At 36.9% G+C, this 11,221-nt stretch overlaps 1 long non-coding RNA gene across 1 annotated transcript in view; it reads right to left on the minus strand.

The window, feature by feature from the left end:
* Positions 1–3,079: 3,079 nt before the first annotated feature.
* The window catches only part of LOC141567303 (uncharacterized), a 55,793-nt gene continuing 47,651 nt past the window's right edge, over positions 3,080–11,221 (minus strand). Inside the window, exon 2 of the long non-coding RNA XR_012489865.1 lies at positions 3,080–3,149. This is a non-coding gene — a long non-coding RNA (uncharacterized LOC141567303). The remainder of the gene's footprint in view (positions 3,150–11,221) is intronic.

The following is an 11,221-nucleotide window of genomic DNA, read 5'->3' on the forward strand; positions in this document are numbered from 1 at the left end:
TGAGATTAGCATTTATCATCAGTAGTCGAGTAAATTAGTAGGCTGAGTCAAGCAGACTGCCCTCCTCAATATAGTGGGGTGGGGCATCATCTGATCACTTAGGTCTGAACAGAACAAAAAGGTGGAGTATGGCAGAATTCACTCTCTCGCTCTCCGCTTCACTGTCTTTAAGCTGGGACATTGGTGTTCTCTTGCACTTGGACTAAAATTTATACCATTTGTTCCCTTGGTTCTCAGGCCTTGAAACACAGATGGGAACTTACACCACCAGCTCTCTTGAGTTTCCAGCTTACTGACTGTAGATTGTGGGGTTTTCTCAGCCACCATAACCATGGGTGCCAATTCCTTAGAATAAATCTCTTTATACCGTATTGTTCTATTTCTCTAGAGAAGCCTGACTAAAAAAAGGGGGTAACAAAATTGGGTAGATCTTTTGCCCACAGTATAGAGCTCTACCCTTTTCTATTGCCCTACCTCCTCCCTTCCTACCTTCACGCCAATTCTAAGAACACCATCATTTCTTCTGCTGAGTTTCTGATCTATCAGTGGACACTCAGTGGGCACTAACCAAGTGAGACTATAATTTAATAAGAATGCTTGAAATTTGATTCTTTCCCAGCTTTAATGTAACATAGCCTGTAGGTTTCTTGGAAGTTTCTCAGAGTACACAGGGGCCTACTATGGCTGACTGATCTACACATTTACCTGAAAAACGAATCTACACTAAAAAAAAATAAGCACATTTCTGGCAATGCAATACTGAAATAGTCACTGAGATTTCCTTATAAATAACCCCTAGTGAAAAACATTAGAAATAGTTATGCATTTACATCCACATTTCTATTATACAAAAATGAAATAAAAATGAAATACTGATAAAATATCTAGTTTCCTTAATAATATACATATCCGCTTATATTCTAATTTCTCACACACTGGCATTTATTGGCATGCTTGAATAATATTATTGCAACAAGTAAACATTTTTATAGCCCATTAATTTTAATTAAATACTCAAATTAAGCACTATTATTGTGCATTATATTTTCTGATGTAAGCAATAAATAAAAGTAGGATTTAAACAAAATACATCACATCATAAAAGCAAGTTGCATGCCTTTTAAAAGTTGTTTCCTAGTCTTGTGCATCAGAAATAGAAATAAAACAGAAATAATAAAATTTCATTTAATGTTTATTTTACATTTATGAGGACAACATACTCAGTATGTGTTTATGAGGTTTCTGATTCAGGTCATATTATATAGAAACAAACTCCCTGTAACTGGGTTTCACCTCTAGAATACAGGAATACCTCGTTTAATTGCATTTCACCTTATTGCACCTCACAGATATTGTGGGTTTTTTTTATATATAAACTGAAGATTTGGGGCAAACCTGCGTCGAGCTAGTCATTGGCGCCATTTTTCCAACAGCATTTGCTCACTTCCTGTCTCTGTGTCACATTTTGGTAATACTTACAATATTCAACCTTTTTCATTATTATTATATTTGTTATGGTGATCTCTGATCAGCGATCTTTCATGTTACTATGGTAATTGTTCTGGGGAACCACAAACCAAACCCATATACGTACATTGAGATCGCTGTGGTTTTCATGCCTGATAACACAACAGTCATTCTCAAGCCCATGGATCAAGGAGATTTTGAATTTCAAGTTTTAGTATTTAAGAAATACATTTCATAAAGGCTACAGCTGCCATAGATAGCATTCCTCTGATGGAGATGGTCAAGGTAAACTGAAAACTTTCTGGAAAGGATTCACCATTCTAGATGCCGTAAAGAACATCTGTTCATTCATGTGAAGAGATCAAAATATCAATATTAACAGGAGTACGAAAGAAATTGATTCCAAGCCTCACGGATGACTTTGAGGGGTTCAAGACTTCAGTGGAGAAAGTAACTATAGCAGTGGTAGAAAATAGCAAGAGAAACAGGATTAGAAGTGAAGCCTGAATGTATGACTGAACTGCTGCTGTCTCATGATAAAACTTTAATGGATGAGGAGTTCCTTATTATCGATGAGCAAAGAAAGTGGTTTCTTAAAATGGAATCTACTCCTGGTGAGGATCCTGTGAAGACTGTTGAAATGACAACAAAGGATTTAGAATCTTACACAAACTTACTGATAAAGTAGAGGCAGGGTTTGAGAGAATTGACTCCAATTTTGGAAAAAAGTTCTACTCTGGGTAAACTGCTATCAAACAGCATCACGTGGTACAGAGAAATCACTCATGAAAGGAAGCATCAATCGATGCAACAAATTTCCCTGTTGTCTTATTTTAAGACATTGCCACAGCCACCCCACACTTCAGCAACCAACACCCTGATCAGTGAGCAGCCATCAACGTGCAGGCAAAACCTTCCACCAGCAAAAAGTCTATGACTTGTTGAAGGCTCACGTGATTATCAGCATTTTTTAGCAACCAAGTATCTTTTAATGGAGGTATGTACATTGTTTTTTTACACATAATACTATTTATTGCACACTTAACAGGCTATCGCATAGTGGAAACCTAATTTTTATGTGCACCGGGAAACCAAATATTTTGTGTGACCTGCTTTCTTGTGATACCTGCCTTATTGCAATGGTCTGGAACTGAACCCACAACATCTCATAGGTATGCCTGTAATATTTCTTTTTTATTAGCAGCTAAAATGAAGGCACCACTCTTGAGCAATAAGGAACTGTGGAGCAAAGTGAGACCACCTTTCATCTTTCACAAATCTTAAGGGACTGTGTTTCCAAGACCTTCAAATGTAACTGATTGATGTGATGTGACAAATTACAAGTAGTTCTTAATGGGTTGGTTTGGACACTTTGGGAATTGCATTTTTCTTTTGCCTTATTCATTTTCTTTTTTGACATTCATATTCTGCTACCCAGCACACTGTGGGTGTTGGAGGTACATAATTAAATTTTTCTCAATGACTTTTTTTTTGCATAAAAAGCTAATATGAAGCCCCGTAAATCTCCCTCAGATGTGCAAATACATAAAGAGCACTCCAGGAGAGAAGCATAACTGAATAACAACCTTGAATTATATAGCATACCATGGTCTTACCTGGTCGTGTAAATGTCCCTGAATAAGCATTCCTGGAATATTCTGCAAGCTTGGAAAGAGCAGAGGCTGCAGAAAGGGAAAAAAAAAAAAAATCCTTCACTTAACTGGCAGTTTTCCAATCTACTTTATTCTCATGTGAAATGTTACTACCTGAGTTTTTTTCTATCTGATGTAAAATGGCAGTTATTAAAATGTCGTCTTTTGATGGAAATATGTATGTGTATATATGTATGCACACATCAGGTATACATGTATAATTGGGAAGAAAGGAAACAAAGTTCATTCGTTCACACACTCACTCAAGAAATATTTATTAAATACTTATGTGTTAAACATTGTACTAAGTGCTATGGAAATAACTCTTTATACATCAGTTTACATTCTAAGTAGGAGGAGGGAGACCCTTAACCAAAGATTTATATAAACGATATTTAACTACCATTATAAGAGCACAATACAAGTAACATGTGCTGCGTAAGTATGTACTTGAAGAATCAAAACTAGTTATATGAGGGAAGATATTAAGAATAGGTAGATTTAGCTGTGAAACTGACATTTAAGTTGCAACTTGGAGTATGAGTTGAAAGGTAAAGAGGAATCAAAAGTGATAGTCATCATAACAGATCCATTCCTTGTATTATATATTCAGAAATCTTTGAGGGATGTGCCTCAGTGTAACAGACTGCATCATGAAAAAAAGCTAGGCATCAAGCCTCAGCATAATTCGCAATACTCCCAACAACCAATAAAAAAATGAAGTATTATTTTGCAACTAAAGACTGAGACCAAAAGAGGTTTTTGAGAAGAAAACTGATTATTGCTTCTATTTCTTGTTACAGCTCCTGTTTTCTCCACAAATCCTTTTCCTAGTTTGACCCAAAACAGAGCCCTGAAAAAGGAATATGAAATAGTGAAAGAAGCAGTATTCAAACAAAAGGCAAATAAGAAACAGGAGGCCAGAATATTAGACATTAGTTGTAGACATAAATCTCTCTTGACAAATTCTGGCATGCAAAAAAAATGAAACTTCTTCCTCCCTGATGCTACAGCAACTGGGTCTTATTCAGTGCCAAGGCCTGGATTGAGGACAGGGCATCTGTTCTCAAGCATCAGTGCAGAGAGTTGACAGTGAACTTCCATGGTCTCTGCCTGCCTGGCCCTGTGAAATCTAGTGGTTCTCTGTGTCTCCTGAGCTACTCCTGGGGGACAGACATATGCTTGCAGTCCTATTTGCCTGATCTACCAGGCCACCATTTCCATCCTGGCGCTTTGACTCCCAGGTGGTGTAGGTGGGAAGCATGGCACAGCAACCTTGTTCTTTCCAGACCGACATATACTTCCATGTGTCTCTACTCCCCTAGCCTGGGGAATCTACTTGTAGTCTGAGTGTAATCTGTCTTTTTTTTCAAACCACCTTGTTGATGCCGATCACTATAGGGCTTTCTGGAAACAAAATCTAGAAGCTGAAGTGTATTCATGGCTTTCTGCCCCTGCCACAAACTCTCCTGAGACAAAGAAGGACAGAATTTGCCACCTGCTTGAAGGAGGAAACACAAAGGTAAAATGAAGAGGAAGAAATAAAACAAAACTTAAGATTTCAAATTATTTTCCAAAGAAAAGTAGACTAAGAGTGGTCTAGAATAGGTGATTTTACAAATGAAACAAAAACAGATAACCCATTGATAACTGGAAGAAAAGTGAGCCGTCATGTGAGGTCTCCATAAACCGCATTCCCACTGTCTCTGCACCTCTGCATCTGCCAGTTAATCACCTGTTTGCGACATGGTAATTGCGTACTTGAGATGTTTTCTCTGGAGGCAGATGCAGTGTCGTGCTTTTCTTGTTGTCTCCCCTTTAAAAAACACTTCAGTATCTGGCCGCTGCCTATTTGCTAATCAAATTACGGAATACAAAAAAAGAGGAACATTTTAACCACACCATTTCAAATAGATGAAGATCAAAAGAAATATTAGCATAGTAGTTAAAAGATAAACCAAAAGATAGGTAATAAAGCTTCATGATGACAGAACCAAGCCTGTTTCATTGAATCTGTAGAATCTCATGTAAGGTCTAGTACATATTAGATCTAAATGCTTGTTGACATTTTGAAAAAAAAATGCAGTGTATATGTTTTCATAATAGATTCTTTCAAAACATGATTTAGAGAAACATTTGAAATTTTACGTATATATACTTATTCCCTATTGTGTGGTAACTGCTCTCTATACATTTCTTTATTTGAAAAAGCTCTTCAAAATAAAATAACTATTGTCAAGATGTCAGTTCTTCATAACTTGATCTACAGATTCAGTGCAATCCCAATAAAAATCCCATAATGTTATTCATGGGTATTGACAAACTGATTCTAAAGTTTGTATAAAAAGTCAAAAATCCCTACTATCCAATACAATATTGAAGGAGAACAAAGTTGGAGGATGATGATACCCGACTCAAGCCTTGCTATTAAGCTAAAATCAAGACAGTGTGCTGGTGAAAGAAAAGACAGATTAAAAGAACAGAATACAGAGCACAGAATAGACCCCTATAAATATATCAACTGGTATTTGACAAAGGAGCAAAGGTAATGCAATGGAGCAAAGACACCTTGTCAATGAATGGTACTGGAACAAGTGGACATCCATATGCAATAATGATCACCATCACCATCACCATCACCATCACCATCACCATCATCATCATCATCATCATCATCTAGACAGAGACCTCGTACCATTCTCAAAAATTAGCTCAAAATAGAATCACAAATCTACATGTAAAATGCAAAACTATGAAACTGCTAAAAGATAATATAGGAGAAAACCAGATGACCTTGGGGATGGTAATACCTTTTTAGATACAACACTAAAAACACAATCCATGAAAGAAATAATTGGGAAACTGGACTTCACTAAAATTAAAAACTTCTGCACTGAAAAAGACAATGTCAAGAGAATGAAAAGATAATCCAGAGTTGGGGAGAAAATATTTGCAAAAGACACATCTAAAAACAGACTGTTATCCCAAATGCGTAAAAACCTTTTGAAACTCAAGAATAAGAAAACAAATAACTCTATTAAAAAGTGGGCCAAAGACCTTAACAAGACACCTTGTCAAAGAAGACATATGGATGGAAAATAAGCATATGGAAAAATGCTCCAAATCATACATATGTTATTAGAGAAATCGAGGTAAAGCAACAGTGAGATATCACTACACATCCACTTGAATCCAGAACACGAACACTACCACATGCTGGTGAGGGTGTGGAGCAACAGGAACCCTCATTCACGGCTAGTGGGAATTCAAAATGGTACAGCCACTTCGGAAAACAGTTTCTTACTAAACTAAACTTACTCTTACCACATGATGCAAAAATTGTGCTCCCTGGTAATTATCCCAAGGAGATGAAAACTTATTTTGACACAAAAATTTGCACATGGGTGTTTACAGCAGCTTTATTCATAATTGTCAAAACTTGGGAGCAACCAAGAGGTCCTTCAGTAGTGATACATAAATATACTGTGGCACATCCAAATATAATAATACAAGAGCATTCAATGTTAAGAGAAATTAGCTATCCAGCCATGAAACGACATGGAGGAAACTTATACGCATATGGCTAAGTGAAAGAAGCCAATATAAAATTCTATTTAAAAAATAAAGAAAAAGGGTAATATTTTTAAACGACATGAATAAAACAATATTCCCTTTTTACATTAAAAATGAAAAGATATGTGACATTTTACTAATTTAGTTACAAAGTATAAATTGGCTGGAGCTTCATACTAATGGCCTCTTTTCTCTAAAACATAATCTCCAGTTTAATGTCTGATTTTTCTAGAATCTTCAGGATCCAACTCTCCTCCTATGGTTAATGTCTTCTCCATTCTGTGTTCTTCCATTTTACTTGGGTTTTAGTTTAAACACTACTCCAGATAAAGTAATCAGTAGGTAATATGTATAAAGTTGATCCAAATGAGTGTGTGGCCCCAGAAATCACCAATAACTATTGCATTTACTAAAATTTATTTATATCCTATATACTGTGCCAAAAGTATGGAGGAGCCTCATAGAAAAAAGACAAATCCAAAGTGTAGAATAGAAATAGGAAAACAGGAATAAGAATAACATAAAAATAGGAATAAGAATAACAAAAACAAAAAGTCAAGTATAATTCAGTTTTGACTTCTGAGTTTCCAGGCAGCAAAATCAAAAGGGGAAACATGCTCTGTTACATAGTTTGTGGAAAGAAAAATATGTCAATTTCTCATGAAAACAATTATTTCCCTATCGCATAATTTTATAAGAAATTTCCCAGGTAGGAAGTAATACAACAGATACTAAGTTATTGTTATTCTTTCCTGTTAGAAACGTTTCATATATACATATATATATATATATACACACATATATGTATAATTAGTTATTATACATATATATATAATATATATAATTAGTTTAATTAGTTTGTAGCTTAGAAATGCAACCCAGAAAGGGTAATCCTGAGAGGAACTAAACTAATATGGTTCAACTATTTAGGCCTTTTGATGGCCTGAGGGCTTTAATTGAATGTCAGGTCGCTCTTTCTATCAGCCCTTATACAGAGGCTGGGTTACCCATATTAGGAGATAATGCAATCAGCAGATTATCTTTAAAATATTAAGAAAGATATTATGTAGAAAAATACTGAGAAAATATTTCTCAAACTCCTCATAAGCGTCTCACCAGGCTTCTGCACATAGTTGTATTTGTGTAGATTTTGATGGGCCTAAAAGGTGTGCATGCCAGTGGCAACGGAAATGTAGCATGTACTCTACTCTCTTAAGCCTTCAGCCCAGAGGAAGGGGTATCTTGTAATTCATCTACCTAAAGGGAGTTCCCTTCCTGTAACAGACCATTTATGGCTAATTTAACATTCAGTCCTAATCTTCACCTTCCTTGGCCACCTACATTATAAAGGTTGACAAAACCAAAAGAAAGGAATATCCCTTGCTATTAAAATAAGCCCAATTTCCTAGATTTCCATTGGAAGTATCAAAAGCTTTTTGTAGGATTCATCTGAGCATTTAATTTATACAGTCACATTTCAGAAAGCATGGAATATCTTACAACTTTCTAAACTTCCTCTGTAGCTAGGGAAGGCCATGTGACTCAGTTCTTCTACTTCCTCTGTTGAATCACATACGATGACTGACACTGAGGTAGCCATTTTCCAACCACAAAGGACGACAACATGAAATTCAGCCATGTCAGCTGTTGTTGCTTCACTACCAAAGCTAGGAGCTGCCTACCTCCATCCCTATCTCTACTGTAAGAAAAATAAGCTGTTTGTTTATACCAGAACAAGTTGGGTTTTCTGTTTTTATGTCTAACACATTCCTTATTGATATAGTGCCATAATAACAAAACAGGCGATGGCAACAATCTCTCAGTGAGTCCACAGAGCTATACAGTTCTTTTAATTCTGACATTTTTTTTCGATACTCTACCCCTGGCATACTCTCTCCAAAGCCTGTTAAAAGTCTTATCTTAAAATAATTAATTTGTTTCTTTGATGGTCAGGATTTGTTAGAGAGCTTTTACATATTTTTTTTGTTTGTCTGTTTCTTTTGTGCAACATCATTAGTCACTGATGAGTCATTAGCTCCAAATTGTGCATCAAACACCTCTTAGCCTCTTCTCTGAAAATCTCCCCCATCATTTATTTTTCCTCTCTCAGATTAAATCACTCCTGTATAAATGGCAAATATATTTTATCCTAAGAAGAAACATTAAGTCATTTAATGTAACAACATAATGGACAAAATTATTCCCATGAAGGTCTCTGACATTTTCATGGCAGTTTCTAATGTTTATTTTTATCACTTGCTTTGAGAAGATCCCTTTACATGGCAGTAGGTTTGGAATTTACATCTTATCCAAGACCAACAGAATCTACATTAATAGACTTCCATTCTGCTTGCTCTTCTATAACATTTCCCCAGAGCTCATCACTGGGCTTGAACCCAAAATTCTGTCCTCTCTCCTGGACTCCAAGCACCTGATCAACAGGCAAGCAGATTCTGGGGCATGGGTTGCCCTGCCAGAAGACGATGCTCAGTGGTCCCCTAGTGGCCTGAAAGAGTTCGTGCAGTCTACTGAAATGTTTAGTCTCCTCCATGGATGTGAGAGAGATTCATTCAGCAGCAAGATCAAGTAGCTGCCAACGAGCATGTTCCCTTCCAGAAGACCCAGGAAAGGCGGTCAGGATTCAACTTTGCCTAGGTTTGCTCTCCAGCAGGTCAGGCGGTCCTTCCAAGTGTCATATTGCATCTTCATAATGTGAAATTTTGCTTTCAAGTTTGGGATGCAGTCTTCTGAATTAAAAGGCTCTTTTTAGAAACTAGTGACACTAACCCACTTTCCTGGAGCAAAAAAGAGGAATTTATAATAAAGATACAGTGCTTTCGGGAGGAACTCAAGGGCAGAAATGACACCCAGATTATGAAGGCTGTAAGAAATCTAAGCAGTTGTTGAATCAGTTTTCTGGTTTTTTGTTTGTTTTGGGGGGAGGGCTGTTTCAATGACATGCGTCTGCTTCTTTCTGTACAACTGCATTTTTGTTTCTCTCTCTCTCTCCACAGCTATTTCTCATGTTGTATGAACTTGGCCGACCAGGCCCTCCCCAACACAGGCAACCTTGGTAAATGACAGACCAAACTCTAATTTTTCCACCCCATTACTAAATGCTGGCGAGAAAAGATTTGATTTGGCCAAGAACAATGATGATGATGATGATGGTTATGGTGGTGATGGTGATGATGATGATGGTGATGATGAGGATGATGATGGAGATGATAATGATGGTGATGATGACGGCAGTAGTGCTGATGGATGTTTCTATTTCTTGCTTACTATGGGAAATTCCATGTGATAAACCCCGTCACGCGTTTTTCATTGACTCCTCACCAAGATTCTACAATCCCATTTTGTAGGTGATGAAGATAAAGCCTAGAAATGATCAATTATTTGCCTCAGAAACTTGCCTGCTAATGAACCTTAGTTACTCGATTCCAAAGTGGTCTAATCAACAGAAAACTGAGACAGGATCAAGTAGCACGAGTACAACAGGTCAGGCCCTGCCCCATGAAGTAGCAGTGTGATTCTCATGGAACAAAGTGCTCTTAGGGACCCCCCTGTGCTCCGCTACACATGTCCATGCCTTCTTGCAAATCCTTCAGAGAGGCACATTCAAATCTCTCTCTACTGGACTCAGTTTTCTCTTCCAGTCTTTTTATTCATTACATTCCTCTTTTTTTCCGATATTCCAGTTTCTCAGAGTTATTTGTTCATAAACAGAACATGAATTGCCATACCTCTGAGCTCATCATGCAGCCTGGAATGGCCTTTTCTAATCGGTTAAAAGTTTATTCAGCTGCTGAAACTCAGTCCAAATGTCATCTTTTTCATAAAATAGTCACTACCCCCCCCTCCCACACAGATGCCTCCTCACTCTGTGTTTCCACAGCACAGGGTTCATAAGCCATATTTTTTGCACTCGGCATCTTGTTATTTCTATTATGTTGATTATAAATGTCTAAAACGTGAGCTTCCTGAGTGTGAACATTATTTTTTAATTAAAGTTTATTGGGGTGACAGTGGTTAGTAAAGTTACATAGGTTTCAAGGGTACAATTCTGTAATCTATCCTCTATATATCACATTGTGTGTGAACATTATTTTATTTTAAATTCCTACATTCTCAGCACATGACAAGCACTTGATAAAGATTAAATTAAACTGATACCAGTTGAACAGGTATAAACCATGGATTCATATACTTATGTTCTTTTACACATGACTTGTTGACCTTATGCGATGTGTGTTTTGAGGTAGGAGATCAATATTGTCTGCCATACTTTTGGGGGCCACCAAAGAGCACTATAATCTGTTCAACATACTATCCCTAACCAAGCCAGAACAATTTGAAGCTGCTGTCCAGAAGACTGTCCCTTTATTATCCTTTGCTTCCCTGAGCAATTTTATCCTTATTGCACTGGATTCCTAAAAGGGATTGCACGGGGATTTTCTACCATGTCCACTGAGAGGTCATGCTTCCCTTAACAACAATATAAAAAATAATGCTGGTCAAGAGAGTTT

This window comes from Rhinolophus sinicus, linkage group LG10 (assembly GCF_036562045.2).
Source record: "Rhinolophus sinicus isolate RSC01 linkage group LG10, ASM3656204v1, whole genome shotgun sequence".
NCBI classification, from domain to species: Eukaryota; Metazoa; Chordata; class Mammalia; order Chiroptera; family Rhinolophidae; genus Rhinolophus; species Rhinolophus sinicus.